This window comes from Euprymna scolopes, chromosome 9 (assembly GCF_053919585.1).
Source record: "Euprymna scolopes isolate OS-2025 chromosome 9, ASM5391958v1, whole genome shotgun sequence".
NCBI classification, from domain to species: domain Eukaryota; kingdom Metazoa; phylum Mollusca; class Cephalopoda; order Sepiida; family Sepiolidae; genus Euprymna; species Euprymna scolopes.
The window spans coordinates 99,561,793-99,579,292 of record NC_136490.1 but is presented as its reverse complement, the minus strand read 5'-3'; the positions used below and the strand labels follow the sequence as shown (position 1 = coordinate 99,579,292).

Below are 17,500 nucleotides of genomic sequence, written 5' to 3'. Positions count from 1 at the left end.
TCTCTATTACAAGAAATATCTATAAGAAGACGAACTGCGGGGAACGCGTTTACTCTTGTTATTTTTTTTCGTCTTGACTAGAATAATAGGACGTGGTTCCTTCAATACGTAGTAGTAACCGTGTGTCGATTCGAATATATATATATATATATATATATATATATATATATATATATATATATATATGAGAGAGAGAGGGAGAGAGAGAGAGGCAGACGGACAGACAGACAGATAAAAATAGATAGAGAGAGAGAGAGAGAGCGAGCGAGAGAGTAGCAGTGGGCGCTTCTTCGGGTCTCTATCAACAGTGGATCTCTTCTTCAACGTCGTTTATCATAGTTCTTTTGTTTGTTTGTTTTTTGTATACAGAAGCTAGCACCAGCAGCAGCCGCAAGCAAGGAAAAACGAAAGTTATAGTCGTAAAGAAAGAAGGAGAAAGAAAAGAAAGAGGGCGAACCGTGTAGCAGTTGCTATTCGCGTGTTGTTGCGACTTATGGGACAGTTGGTCGTCTCTTCTTGTCTTTCGAGGGCTTTTAATCTGCGCGAAATCAAATCTTTCGTAAACTTTGGCTTGCTCCACACTCCTGTTGAATGGAAAGTAGAAAAAAAATTGGAGAGTAACACAAAAAAAAGCAAATATACGCATCCACATAAAAACAAAACAAAACAACAACAACAAAAAAAAGACACTGCTCATCAAGTGGGAAATAGATTGTTTAAAATGGCCAAGAAAATAAAATTTTGACTGGGTAGAATGAGTTGTACATATTTCTTTAAAAATCAAAAACTCGTTCCTAAACAAATTCAAAAAACTCCGAATAAGGTGTACTTGTTTTCAAAAATAGTGATGTGAATAAATTAGACATGAATTTCTCATGAATTTTTTATAAGCGTTCTTGAAAATCATAACGATTAACGTGTATTTTAATATTTAGCATATAAGTAAATTAAATTACATATTTAAAAAAAAAAACGTACGAATGATTCTTTCGTGTTCACAGATATTTAATGTCGTTGCAAATAATTTAACCCAAATTTGGTTTGCGTATGTAAAAACAATCCTATATAGTTATTTCTTCTCTGAAAAATGGTTAAAGAATACTAAATATGAAAAAAAGTGTGAATTTGTTTTTAAAAAAATCACACAAGTATGAAACTGCGTTAATTAAAACGAAATAAGAGTTGGTTGTTTTTTTTTTTTTAATTTTTAACAATGCTATTATGGAAACATCTTGGAGCCATTTTTATTTGATCTCACTTCGTATCGAGTGTGGGTACGAGATAAACAAACATGTCAGTATTTGACGGACAATGTACATAAATCTTTCTTTATTTTAAGTAAGTATTTACATTGATTGAATAATGTTCTTTTTTCTATGAATTTTTTCGACTTTATTATTTGTTTGTTTGTATGTCAATAATCTTTCATTTTTTTGTTTGTTTGCATCATAACTTGCTGACATGTTTTATGAAATGATAATGATTTATGTTATTTAATAACACATGTGCTTTTGGGGGAGTGTCATCCGCGAACACAATTATTTTACTCTCTTTGCGACGTTGCCCGGAAGTCTTTTCACTTTCATTTGTGTTTCATGTATATATCCCCGTCTAGTTTTATTTTATTTATTTTTTTTTTTTGCAGTTAATTTATCGTAAAAAGATGCTCGCATATTTATAAAACATAATTAAATGAAAGAACTGTGTCACTTAAAACAATATTGGTTTCGCAATATATAGGTCGAATAGTAGAAGAACGTGCAGGGATTTAGTAGAGACACAAACAAACAAAAAATAATATAGTATACAAATGTTACCAAATATATAACACATGTAGCCAATGTCAAGATAACTAATTCTTCTACCTACCTGGATGAGGGTTGTGTACATTAACGTATTTTAAACCTGTTATTTGGTTCGAAAAACAAGAAGTGCATAGTTAGTTGACCCGACAACAACATATCCGACAACAACGTGCTGTCCTCGGAGTGAGATGATGGCTCAAACCCCGACAAATAAACAAAAGACTGATTGAAATCCACCAAGTGTTGTCGTGACATTCCCATTAGTATTTTGTTTTGTTTTAAAGATATAAGCGATTATCGAGAGTTCCCAGTTGAACATCTGATGTCGGGCATCTTGTTGTCGTTCTAACTTATCAACTCGCCAGTACTTGTGTATAATTAAATAGACGCTTTAAAATATGTTCAACAGTACAAAACTTATCCACGTAGGTAGAGGAGTAACTCATTACCTTTGATGACATTTATTTGTTATATATTTGAATTGTTGGCCCTTTTTTCGTCTGTAGGCAGCTATGCTATGTCTCCAAAGGGGCTTATGCAGGATAGGGACCGTGCTGAAATAGTAACGTTATTATTTAAACACTCTTTCTTAAGGTGAAGTCTTAACTATTTTGTAATGCCACCTTATAATTTCTTAAACAAAAGAAAATGTACACATTGAATTTAACTTGAAAGTCATATTCACATGAAGCGCAGCCCGTATTCACCATGAATACCCCCACCACAAGAAAAACGTGTATAGTATTGACATTTAGAAAAAATACAAAAAAAAACATTAGAAAGCTATGTTAACAATTTTGTAGATTCACCCGGTTGTCTGACGCAAGGTGGCGATTTAAATCGGGAAAATAATTTCAAATGTTAATTTTATATCTTAGATTTTTGAACAATAATATATTAAACGCAGATGTGTATGCTAGTTTCTATTTTGGCATTTATTATTATAAAAATAAATTATATACTTTAATTAAATGTTCTTTTGAATTAAGTAATGAATTATTTTTAATTAAATTATTAAGAATTTATTTTTTCAATTTAATACCTCACATATCCTATTATTTACACTAGATTTAATTAATAAGATAATGTAAGTGATTTAGTTTTAAATTAATTCCATATTTATCACTCTATTAGTCTTAAAATAACTATTTATCATATAAAATTTTATTTTAAAGAAAAAAAAATAAATGTTTGAAAATAATCGAATATCACTTATATTTAAGTGTCGTTTTAATTTTTTTTTTTAATTTTTTTGACGGTGCAGACGTATAGACGACACTAAGTGCAACCGTACCGGTATCAGGTTAAAACCTAACCTCGATGTGAATATGTTGCGGTTATCAAACCGGACTTCCTGTCTTAGTTTAAAATAAATAAACAAATTGGCATGAAAGGAAATATGTGAAACTTTTCAAGAATTAAAAAAGAAATTATTATTTAAATATATTTTACGGATCTGTATTAAACTAAAACAGGAAGTCCGGTTTGGTAATGCACATTTTCATATCGATGTTAGGTTTTCACCTGACACCGTATTATTGCACTTACAGTCACCTATATTTCTGAATCGCCTTCTTTTTAATATAATCACTAATGGACACTACGCAAACATGGTTATTAAAGTAGGTAGACAGGAAAGAGAATGTTTAACAGCTATGGTCTTTCATTTTACTTGCCTTCCCACGAGGGCAAAGTTAGACACAGGGTGGACTTTTGATGTGGGGAAAATCCCGCCCCCCATAAAATTGTTAAAATTGTATCAGTCATAAAGGACTTTTCTTACACTAGCCGAGGACAGAAGAGGTGAAGTGAATAATCAGAACAGATACTACACTGTGATTTTAGCCCGGGTCTTTCATTTTCATTCAGAAATATATATTCGTACAGACATTGCTTATAGAAAAAGTATAAACGCATTTGAAACAATGTAATTTAAATTCCCATTAGTTATACATTAACCAAGTACAATTAGTTCCAAAAGGTTAATCTTAAGTTTAGAATTAAAAAATTAAAACTCTTTTGATAAGGGACAAAGGTTGAATTACACCGACTTTTACTGAACAAAACATGAAACTTGGGTTAGTCTACAATTGTATTAGTGTGGATGTACCTAAATTTATTAAATTTACTGTTTATTTTAGTTTCTGGATAATAATAAAGATTATACAATTTTTATACTCTAACGATATTAACACGGCATTTTATCATATAATATACCTTCCACCGTTCAATACATGCATGTGAAATATAACGATCTAATTGAAACGTATTCATAATTCTTTTGAATAAATAAAAATTCTTTAACTTTAAGATATTGTAAATAATAACAGTTATATAAAGAAATCAAGACAATTATTGGTGTCGGATTTTACGGCATACCACCCCCTGCTAGTCATGTTATGTAAACAGGTTTTGTATAAGATTGATTTAGAGATTGATTTACAATGGTTTCTGTTTGTCAAACGACATTTCCAAACTAGTCAGCAGTTAAATAGTTAGCAGATCGTTTATCTTAATTTTGTATGTTTATTTACACGAGACATCTATTTGGTAAAGGAGGATGGCAATGTAAGATATGTGAAGAAATGTTCAATTGTTAGTTGTAAGACTCCGAACATTCACTGGATCGAAAAATCATTGGTTGAAAATCCCCATTAAGAAACCTTATTAAATACGACTAAATAAATATCAAAATGTCTTGCTCGAAAGAAGGCGTTTTTAGATGTCGAAAGTATCAGCTTTTTAGCATTCTTAATATTTATTTTTATAATGATATAAATATATTTATATAATTATTTCTAAATTTTTGAACCAGATTCCTTCAGTGGCAAATAAACATTTTTCCGTCGCCTGGCAAGTGGTTTTTTGCTTCTTGCAAACCAATTTGTCCAAAATATTAGCATGTTCAGTGAGCGACTATGTAAATAAAAATATCCTTATATATATATATATATATATATATATATATATATATATATATATATATATATATATATTGTGTGTATGTCTATACTCCATGATGTCTAGATTATATATATATATATGTATATATATATATATATATATATATATATATATATATATATATATATATATATATAAGTTTAATAAATTATGCCGAGAAACATTTTGGCAAGAGTTTTAAAACATGTTTATTATTCTGAAATAATATATGTATAGAGGTGATAGTCTATATTCCGCGGAGTTTCAAATAAAGTAAGGATTCTTCCCTTCACACACACACACACACACACACTAAATTATAAATTATGATTTTATTAATTTTTAAGTTGCATAATATTTTGATTTTCAATTTCTATTTCAAATACTCATGCTTATGTGTATATATTTTTTGATTGGTGAAGTGGTATATCTACTGGAGAGCAATGTATTTAACCGCTGTCCTGTTTTTAAATTTCTGAAAAAGCTACATGGTAAGCAGCTGAGGTTCTCCGTTTTCTATTTACATAATTTTAGCAAAGGTTTACTTATTTGATCCTTATATAGTAGAATTCTCTTTTATAATTGAAGACTTTTGAGAAATTGGCTTATGCGATGTTAAATCTATTTCTATTTAACAATTTTAGTTAAGTTTTTTCATGCATACAAAATTGAATTCTCTTTTTTGTAATTATAATCTTTTTAGAAATCGAATTATGTAGGTATTAAGTCTGGTAAAATTTAGTTCCTTTTTTATTATTTTCTGTGGTGGGGGATTTAAACTGCATTCTTTAAGTTTATTTTTACATTTTCGTTTACGCTTCTTTGGACTATATATATATATATATATATATATATATATATATATATATATATATATATATCTTGGCCTGAAGACGTAATCCCCCTACGTGGGTGATTACAGAAACATGTATGCACATATGTAGCCATTAATGTTTGTATAAATAAAATTAATATACCTGCTCTGTTCACTCATTGAGCACTATTTTGGTAGACACATGTTGTTTCATTGGATGTACTTGCAGGAAACTAAACTCTACTGGCTATATAAATATATATATATATATATATATATATATATATATATATATATATATATATACAAAAGCTACGTTATCGTGGAAAAGACTCTTATTTTATCGATAATATTTAAAAAAAACAACTTCAGTGCAATTTTATAGAGCGTTTCGCTTTAAGCAGATTACCATTTATACACGCACACACACACACAACACACAAACACACACACACACAAACATATACACATATATATATATATATATATATATATATATATATATATATATATATATATATATATTAGTGTTCAGATGATTATTTGGAATCGGAAAAATCTGGACCTTTGAAGGTATCCGTATCAGAAAAATGTGTGCCTATTTTTCGATGGTAAAAGCGATTCCTTAATTTATCTATTAATTTTATTTGAATTTTTTTATTTCAAAAGATTCTACTGCTAGTAGTAATAACAAAATAGTATCTCCATCGAAATTTTAAACTAAAATCTGTAGATCAGTCCCACCCCCGCAAGTAATTTTTTACGTTTCTGAAAATATGTCCATATTTAACATCGGGGAAAATAATCACTTCAAAGTTAAATATTTATAGATTTATGAAAAGAATTGGAACAGATGATTTAGTACGGATTCGGGAAAAATATTGGAGTCGTCCCATCAATTCAATATATATATATATATATATATATATATATATATATATATATATATATATATATATATATATATATATACTTATATATATACATATATATATATATACTTATATATATACATATATATACATATATATACATATATATACATATATATATATATACATATATATATATACATATATATATACTTATATATACATATATATATACTTATATATATGCATATATATACTTATATATATATGCATATATATACACTTATATATATATATATATACATATACATATACTTATATATATCCATATATATATACTTATATATATATATACTTATATATACATATATATATATACTTATATATATGCATATATATACTTATATATATATATGCATATATATACACTTATATATATATATATACATATACATATACTTATATATATATCCATATATATATACTTATATATATATACATATATATACTTATATATATATACATATATATACTTATATATATATACATATATATACTTATATATACATATATATATATACTTACATATACATATATATACTTATATATATACATATATATATATACTTATATATATATATACATATATATACTTATATATGTATATATATATATACTTATATATATACATATATATACTGATATATACATATATATACTTATATATATACATATATTTACTTATATATACATATATATACTTATATGTACATATATATATAAGTATATATACATATATATACTTATATATATACATATACATATATATATACTTATATATACATATACATATATACTTATATATACATATACATATATATACTTATATATACATATACATATATATACTTATATATACATACATATACTTATATATACATATATATATACTTATATATATACATATATATATACTTATATACTTATATATACACTTATATATATATACTTTAATATATATTATATATATACTTATATATATACTTATATATATACTTATATATATATACTTATGTATATACTTATATATACACATATATATATACACACATATATATACACACATATATATATATATACACACACACACACATATATATATATATATAGCGTGTGTGCGTGTGTTCTTTTACACTAAATTTAGTGAGAACAACCCTGTTGAACGAGATATTTATTAATCTCAGGTAATTGGTACAGTAAATCTATTTCATTTTTCTTTATGCCTTATGAACTTAGTTTTGTTTTGCCTGCCTTGTATTTCTCATTTGAAAATTTTCACATTTCTTTATGCTAATTTTAATCTCAGATTACGTTTTATATAAATGGTCACGTTAACACTGGCGACGAGGATTTTTCGATGATTATTACGGAAGATTTACATGCGCAACAACAAAATACATTACTTGGATTAAATAAAAAGCATAAATACGTTCTCCCTGACAATATTGGTGCTAGTGATTGATTGTACATTAGAAAAGCGTTTCATAAAAAAGAACCAAGTGTATTTTGGAGAGATGTAAATAAGAATTAAAAACATATTTAATTAACTAGTCGATTTTATTAAATTATTAATATTAATGCAAATATGTCGTTGGAGATTTTACAGAAAGATAACAATTTTTACATAAAATCGGAAATACGCAACATGAGAAATCCAATTATGATTTGACTATTAAAATAGCAATCAACCTGACGAAATTCTTTCACCTATTCATCAAAAAGTTATTTTTTCACGTGAAGTAACCTGAAACTTTTTTTCTGGTTTCATTTTCTGACTTGAATGGAAATTTTCTACAAATTCGCGACTACAATATATCGTTTCTCACGTTCGAAAAGACACACATGAAAACGATCGTAGTTTACATCGGCCGAAATGTTTTTATTAATGAATACATTTCAGAATTAAGAGATTTTGATTGCGAAAATATCTATTCAAACTGCTATTAACGTAAGCTAATATTAATTGATATTTTAAAAAATAGTGCTCAGTAAGAAAGTTTACAATTATGATAATATATTTCAGTGTTGATCCTTACGAATACGTAATTGATTCTACAGATGATGTGTGATCTTTTAAACTAATCAATAAATAAAGTCAGTTTGAATATTTACCTGTAGGTTTATTATAGATGGGATAGCCGAGGTTTAATTTGAATAAATCTATTAAATGTTGAATCCAGTAAAGATTCCACATTAATAATATAAATATGATACTGAACTTTAATTTTGAAGTTGATCGTTATTTGCTTTTTCATAAATTACATTTAATACGATACTCATTTACATAACGAAGTGCATATTGTTTTGTTAAAATTTTGTCTTGTTTAAGTACACAAAAAATTGTTTAAATCTATTTAGAATCTAAATCATGATATAGTTCATAAAATAATAGTTAGGCCGCAAACGCATAGAAAAAAAATATAATCTTGGACTTTATGATAAAACCGCTGGTTATTTGTCTGGACATAATGCGATGAGAATTGTATACAAGTGATAACTATTGAGATTTTGTCAAGCATGTTTTTTATCAGATTAAACTCGCAATGCTATTATAACTCAAAGTGTTCTTCGTTTACTAATATTTAACAAAAACAACAAGATAAAATGTATTTATTCGCCTATACATACGTTTTTTATCGCATTAACTCTGGTTTTAAACTTTATTGTGGTTTGGAACATTAAAATTGCTTTTCTCAAACTGCAGATTCGTGGAAGCAATGCAGCCACTGATTTTGTTGTTGAATATCAACATAAACCTTGCATTGTTTTAAATTACGAAGACTCTCAGTTGGAATTTTTACCGCGTTTCGGCGGAAGTAACCTTGAACCTTTCATAAGGTACGTCCTTTCAAACAGAAGAATCTAATAGTCTAATTCGGAAACCTGTACACATTGTCGCCTTTAACTCTTTTATTAATCCACGAATTTTTACTGATTCCGTTAGTAAAGACCAGGTAGAAATGTTTCTATTATTTTATGAACAACAGTAAGATTATAACAATATCAACGAAGATGAAAAAATATCATAGAAAAAATTACTTCTCTAATAATAGTAATAAGTAATTATTCTGCAAATTTATCAAAGCCCATGGTTGCAACTTCTAAAATCCACACTAACTAGCACATTGCCAACGCATTAGGATAGTTGAATCAGAATCAATTTTAACTGGGAGTTTTCTGGAGATTTAAAAGTAAATCTTTCTTAAACACAATACTGAGTAAGAATAGCATAAATGTCTAACTTATGAGGGTTGCGAGAATGGGAATAATCTATATAGTACTCTTGAGGATTAAATACATGAAAAATTCCGTACAGAGACAAGATTTCCAAGTTAAAAACTATGCACCAGAATGTCGGGTGCAATAGCATCGAAACGTTGTGGATATTCCAACGAAAACAACTCTAGTAATACAAACCATTCAAATTATCTATAGTAATCCGGAAACATTACACCAAAAACTTTGTTCGAAAAATCCACGCGGATTTTCTTTAGAATATAACAAATATATTCACGTCGAGATTGCTATGCATCCAATGGATGATAAAGTTTATATTCAAAATCTATTTAAATGTTAAGGAATCTTTACTATATTACTTGTTTATATCAGAATTTCTTCTCCATCGATCCGATACTCACCCAATATGTTGAATGCAAGCAAAATCAGGAAAATATCAAAATAACAAGTCTCTTTTAAAATCGATATAAATATTTTTTTAAGTTTTAGATTTAAAAACAAAAGATTTTATTCATTTTAAAGTTGAATCAATATTTCAGTTTTTAATTGCTCTTATATATATATATATATATATATATATATATATATATATATATATATATAATCAAATATATATATATAATCAAAATTTAGGTATTTATTTTTTATTTGAAAACGTTAATCTTCAAATATAGAATTTATTTTTGTTTGAGAACAAAGAATACAATTTAATAAATCTATTTCGTTTTATTGTTATATGTTTATTGCTTTTAAACAAATAAGGTACAAACCAATAAAATATATGCTAATATTTTTGCTCTGTGACGTTAAATAAGTATCGAAAGCGCATTGGTAAAGGAAATAGATTCATTAAATTTCATTCTTTGTTTTCAAACAATAAAAAAGTCTATATTTGAAGATTAACATTTTTGAAATCATAAAATTTAAATACCTAAGTTTTGATTCACTTGCTCTATCGTGTATATTGAGCAATTTTATTTAGCTGTGAATGTCTAAGATAAAATATTACATCTAATAATATTTTTTATATAAAATATAACATATATTTTGTAAGACCGAAACTCAATGGATTTGTATACCAGTAGATATATTTCATTTATTATTCTTAAATTATAAGTCGCATTCGTAATTGGATGAATAGTAAAAATTGCAAATAGGTGAAAGTTTATCTTATTTGCTGCAGTTTACTTTATTTATTGATGTGGATATTACAACTTAATTATTATGAGTTTACATGTATAGTCTAAAAACACTTTAAGACGGAATTTTAGTAATTCACAATGGCGAGAAACAGGTAATTAAGATGGCATTGTGAGCGCTGCTATCGGATGAACTATTTAACAATATTTTATGGGTTTATCAATATTTCACTTATAATGTGTGTGGCTTTAAGTATTGTATTGAAAATGATAGTGAAATTTTGAAAGTCAAACTCATATTCAAATCCCAAAAATATTACGCTTCCTGTATATTAAATAAAAAGCATTGAATTTCAACGAGGGTATTGCAAAAGCTAAATTATAAAACAGCAAAATACGGTTGTACTCGATTTAGACTAACAAAGCTACTGTTAGTCACTACAATAAATTTACTGTCTCACTCTTAAAAGACAGCCTGGCGCGACAAGAGACACCGAGTCTTATTCAAGGCTAATCATTTACTCTTAGAATGACTGGCATAGAATAAGATCAGATGTCTCTTCTCGGCTGATGATGTTTTTAAGACTGAAACAGTAAATGTATTGTAGATACGTAGTATATGGTTGGTGCAAAAATCATGTCGTTTTTGTTTACGTTATATATACATGAAAACGACATTTTTGCACCGACTGATGTTAAATCATGAATATATGTAAAAAACGGCACCTTTTCTGCACCAAACAAATAATAATGTTTAACTTAATAGTACTATATATATATATATATATATATATATACATATATATATATATATATATATATATATATATATATATATATATATATATATATATATATATATAATTGGTTTTTGGAAAAAAAAAATCTAGCAGAGTGCTCAGGTATAAGGAACACCCGAAAATAAGAGCGTATTATTTATATTTTGTTTGCAGAAATTTTAGCTAGCATAAACCCGATGAGTTGGGATCGTCTTATATACCCACACAAGAGCTCAGTTCAGCCAGTGCTCATCTCTAGTTTTTCCTGTTTTCTAAGAAGGCTATAAAACTATATTCTTAACAGGAAGAAAATAAGTATGGGGTATAAATGATTATATGATTAATGATTGCAGGACGGTGCCCGCGTCCTCCTACATACAGCGCCTGGAATTACCAAATTGGTCACCCATTTTAGTAAGGACCAGGCTCAACTGCTTAACTGCGGTGATCTGACCGTCAATGTGGTTATGCCATATATGAGAGATGAGTATTGGCTGAAGAGAGCTTGATATTGGTATCTAAAACGGTCCCTAATTATCGGGTTTGAAACCGACGTCCTAATGACTTATCTCACTTAATTTTTTTTTGTAAATCATGTATATATATATATATATATATATATATATATATATATGTATATATATATATATATATATATATATTATATATATATAGATAGATAGATATGATCGAAGAATGAAGGGTAACTAATTTGCATATTACTTTGCAAAAGGATATCTCAGTATCTCAGTAATTCATTATTCGTTCTTATTAATTAATTAATTTATTTATTTATTGCGGAATATTATTGTTATTTTTTATTAGTTATTGTTTCACGACGTTTCGGCCAACTATTCCTCTGGCCTTCGGTAGATGTTAACCCTACACAAAGCCGGACAGAGGCTTACTTGGCCAAAACGTGGTGAGACGACAATAACTACGGATGACAGAGATTTCTGAGAATGAAGTTAGGAAATTCGAAGTTCCTATCCGTCGCGGTTACCACCTGACGAAGGCCAGAGGAATAGTCGGCCGAAACGTCATGAAACAGCAACTAATAAAGATGAGCACGCAATAAATTAATAATATAAATAATACTCATCTCAATAATGAATTCCAATTAAAATAATATATATTCGTTCTTTTGTTTTCAAATTTAGTGGATGGTTGCATTTTTATTTTTAGAAATACATAAATATGCATATTCGTTATATAGTATTACATAAAATGGAGTTTGCGAGGAAAAGAATGTTTTATGATTGTTTAAGGCAAACCAATTTTGACAAGTATGCTCTGATTCTACAGTTCAAATTAAAATTAAACTCGTTCTCAGAAACACACACAGTCAATAGGAATTTCCTTCTGCCTACTAGTTTCTTCATTCGAATTCATCCATAATGCATGTCAACTTAGCTATACACGAATCTGTTGAATTATGAATTAAAAACAAACCTATATCCAGTTCGAACATAGATCACAAAAACAAATCATTTCTTTCCAATATTCTTTCTAGATAAAATTAAATCCCACCATTATGTAAATTGTCATAGACAATAACCATAAAAACACAGTGTCTCGTTAGCAATATTCCTTGTTGCGCCTGAAATAAGCTTTAATAAAACATATTCACACCATGGAAAACTACTAAGACAATTAGATATATCTCCCAAATAACAGTTAATTTATATTTTTTTAGCCAGCGTTTAGGTTTTAGGTTAAATAAGTTGGGTTTTTTTTCTAGTCATTTCTTGGTTATTTTAATTATGGGAGTTATGAATGTTTCCACAATGTTTTCAGGGAAACACATTTCGCTTTCTTTGTAATCAACTTAATTATTTTTCTATTTTGTCAATAGTAAAATTTGTGTTAAATATCACTTAGGAACACTTAAAAGTAAAGTAATTTTAGACAATTGTTTGTAAAACAATTTATGACCGGCATCATATGTATTAAAAGTACTGTAAGGTCGATTAATCAGAAATGGGAACCAGTAAAAAAAAAAATCAGAACTTTTGGCGGGTATCAGAATCGGTATTCGAATAAACGGAAAATTGCGATGATTTTCTAATACGAAAAACGATTCTTTTTCTATATTTTCTTTTGTTGAGAAAAAAATATTTATTGCTAGTACCAATAATATAATGATAAATATTTATTGAATTTTAATCATTAGTAAAATTAAAATCACTAGATCATCCCCATCCACAACGCATTTTTACATTTACGAAAATATATGCTCATATTGCATGGATTTTACACTAATGATAGAATACAAATAATAAATTGAAAACAATCTATAGTTAGACGTTTAGAGATTTAAGGAAAAGCGGTAACTGTACGGAAATCGATAATGTAAAATAGAATCGGTAGTTGTATCAAATTCGCGTAAAATACAAAAATCGTCCCATTACTAATTAAAACGTTTCAAAATACTGAAATGATTAAAAAGAAGTAAAAAATAGTGTTATAGCCAGCTTTTTTTTCAATTTTCCAAGGAGCAGGTTAAAATATATCCTCTGATACTCCACTTCACCCCTTTTTATACTCAGTCAAAAAAAGAGAAATATTTCTTGACTCTGGCATTTTTTTTTCAAAATAATTCCAATCTTGTGCCACTTTTCGGTTACTGGATAATCTCCACTCTAAAACATTATTGTACATTCGAGGGAATATAAGTGATTAGGGATTTCATGATTCAATTAGAAAAGTAATGGCAACACAACAAAATAAAACATTGATGGCAAACTAACACCATAATAATTGAATTTTGTTTTTAATAACCATTTAAATTAAAACAAAACAAAAAAATTAAAGTAAAAGATTTCCTATCACTTAATATATTTACGATTTCATTATGTAGAAAAAAAAAACAGCCAACCATATTAAGAGCCCTACTCTTAGAAATGCATTTTGAATACAAGAAAGGATAAAATTTAAGGAATATTTTTTAAAGAATATTTTTATATTATCTTTTTATATATCTTTTTTTTATTTTTATATTATATTTTCGTCGATTAACATGATATTTCAATTAAGATATTTTACATTTTTTCCTTTAAGACTTTCCACAAATAATAGCCGTTTCGATAATACAGCCTATAATGTATGTTTCATACAACCGAAAAGTACATCAGTGAATCGCAAAAAATATATTACTCTGTTTATTTTTTTTATTTTATTTATTTTTTTTTCATAATTAATTAGCTGTCGGATTTCTCTTTTAATGGTGAACATTTCAAACTCTTTTGACACTCATCCAGATGAAACAACTTAGCTTTAAAAAACTAACAAACTCGTATTGGTGTATATTTGGAATATTACATAAACGCAATAAGAAGGTAGAGATCCGGAGGTTTTATTGATGTGTATATTTTGAATATTACATAAACGAAGGTAGAGATCAGGCGGTTTTATTGATGTGCTGTATAAACAAACATTGGCTAAACAAACGAGGATTTTGTTTTGTTTGTTTGCGTTTTAATTTTATCTTTATATATCCATTTATTTTCCAAAAAACAATCACAAATAGAAGGACGAACATATAGACCTACGGTGGGAAATAAGTGATGCTTGAAGTCTTTAGTGTTTCGAGAATAACATCTTGTTTTCAAAACAAAAAAAGACGAAATCAAGGATTGTTGTTAAAAACAATTGAAAATATTGTAAAACTTTACCGGAAATTGGATATGTTGAGGTTTCAAAGTAGATGGATATACGAAGACAAAAAAACAAAACAAAAAAAAACAGACTCTTTAGAATATTAACCATACATCAGACGAATTCTTATCGTTCTCTATATTGTACCGGCAATGCTTCAACCAAAATACCTTTACATTTTATGAATATTTAACACTAGTTCGGATTTAGCTCTTAATATTTCATTCTGCATAAAAAAAAGTAAAAAAAAAAAGCCATTGGTTCCTTACAAATTCTACGGTTGCTCTAAAAGTCTCTGTAAAATTTGTTGCTAATAATAATATTTAATATTTCTCTCCAATGAATACATTGGATTTGAATAAGTAAAAAAGAAATCCTCATAAAATGAAGCTAATTTTAAACGATTATGCATCTTAATTCAGAAATCCATTAAAAACTGTATCTTTTAATTGTATTTAAAACGAATATGTATTTATTGTTCTCTGACGGTAATGGTAATTGTTAGCTTTATATCATTTAAATAAGTTAAACAACCGTCATTTTAAAATGTAAGAAGAATTCATTAAAAAAAAAATTGTCAAATCAGGTCATTTTTTTAGAAAGATATCGGTTAATTTAAAGTTCATTTTCACAATTGTATAGAGGAGTATTATTATGCTCAATTTACGATCATATTTTTGACATTTCTATAATGAAAAGACACAGCGTTTAAATTTGTAACGCTGTTCAGGGATCTATTTAGTCAGTATGTCACCGTTTCGCTTGAGCGAGTAAGTAGTTTAGCCCTAAACCTGGCAATACCTTATCTGATTAATATAAACAAAATTCAACAAGTATATAAATTAATAGCATCCACATTTAGCTGAATACTAGTTCATTTATCCGACATAATATTCGGTTTCTAGTTAGCTTTTCAGAAACAAGGTATAAATGCGGGCACCGAATTGTTGATACAGAATTAAACTAATTAAAAAAAAATAGTCTCAGATCCAGAAATTAAAACCTTAATCTTCTATACATATACATATATCACACAATGCGTGCATGTGTGATTTTGTCCGTTTCCTATACTAAAAGGATTATAAAATATACATAAAAGTGAAAGTGTTGTCTATCTATATAAAAGCCAAGTACGTCCAAGGATGGAATACTGCTGCCATATCTGGGCAGGAGCTGCTAAAAACAACCTATCCTGCCTTGACAGAGTACAAAATAGACTTCGTGGCTTAGTGGGGGATGCCCTTTTCTCTACCCTGCAACCTTTCTCCCACAAAAGAGACGTTGCGAGCCTATCCTTGTTTTATCGTTATTCCCATGGCAGGTGCTCGTCTGAACTCCAATCTCTGGTACTCCCCCCCCGCCAATCTTTCACGAAAAACACCCGTCTAGCCGAATCCACTCTGAAAAATTTCCCCCACTCTTTATCTGTGCCTAAATCAAAACGTGGATTCCATGAAAAAAGCTTCTTTCTTAGAACTGCACGCCTGTGGAACTCTGTTCCGTCTGCCTGCTTCCCACCTGACTACAACTTGGATGTGTTCAAGTCCAACGTTAAATTCTTAATGAACCGCCCCCTTAAGTAAACACTTCATGAAAACTCCACACTAACGTAATGTACTTGCAATAACCCTTATTCCTGAGTGGGTTCCGGGCCTTGATAAGTGGTGACCACTGTGTAAAAAAAACCCAAAAAAACTGTAAAACTTGACATGAAGGCAATTGAAGTGTCGGAATTTCTACATGCATTACTAAAGGGACTAATACATATATATATATATATATATATATATATATATATATATATATATATATATATATATGTGTGTGTGTGTGTGTGTGTGTGTGTGTGTGTGGGTGTGGGTGTGTGTGTGTGAGAGAGAGAGACTGCCAGACGCTCTTGAGTCCTAACATACATTTAAATATGATATTTAAATTTCATGCAGATTTCGGATTTATCATTATGAACCCAATCCTTTATTTAATATTATATTGTACCTAATAGATAGAGGTAATCCGCAGGGTTGCAAGTTTGCAAAATACGCTAAAATATAATGTTTATCTTCATGCAGATGCCGTATTCATTACTGCGGGCCAATTCACTGAAAATATTTATTGTATTAAATATATACTGATGTCAAAAGATCTTAAAAATAACTCGAAGCTGAAACATTTATCGCCGAAACCTGGCTCACGA

The 17,500-nt window shown here is 28.0% G+C and overlaps 1 protein-coding gene across 2 annotated transcripts in view; it reads left to right on the top strand.

Moving 5' to 3' along the window:
- The first annotated feature begins 345 nt into the window (after positions 1–345).
- Positions 346–17,500, top strand: part of LOC145284792 (uncharacterized) — a 327,627-nt gene continuing 310,472 nt past the window's right edge. For both annotated transcript variants that reach the window (XM_080133759.1, XM_080133757.1), the window contains exon 1: positions 346–1,338. The gene's annotated coding sequence lies outside the window, so the exon portion shown is untranslated. The remainder of the gene's footprint in view (positions 1,339–17,500) is intronic.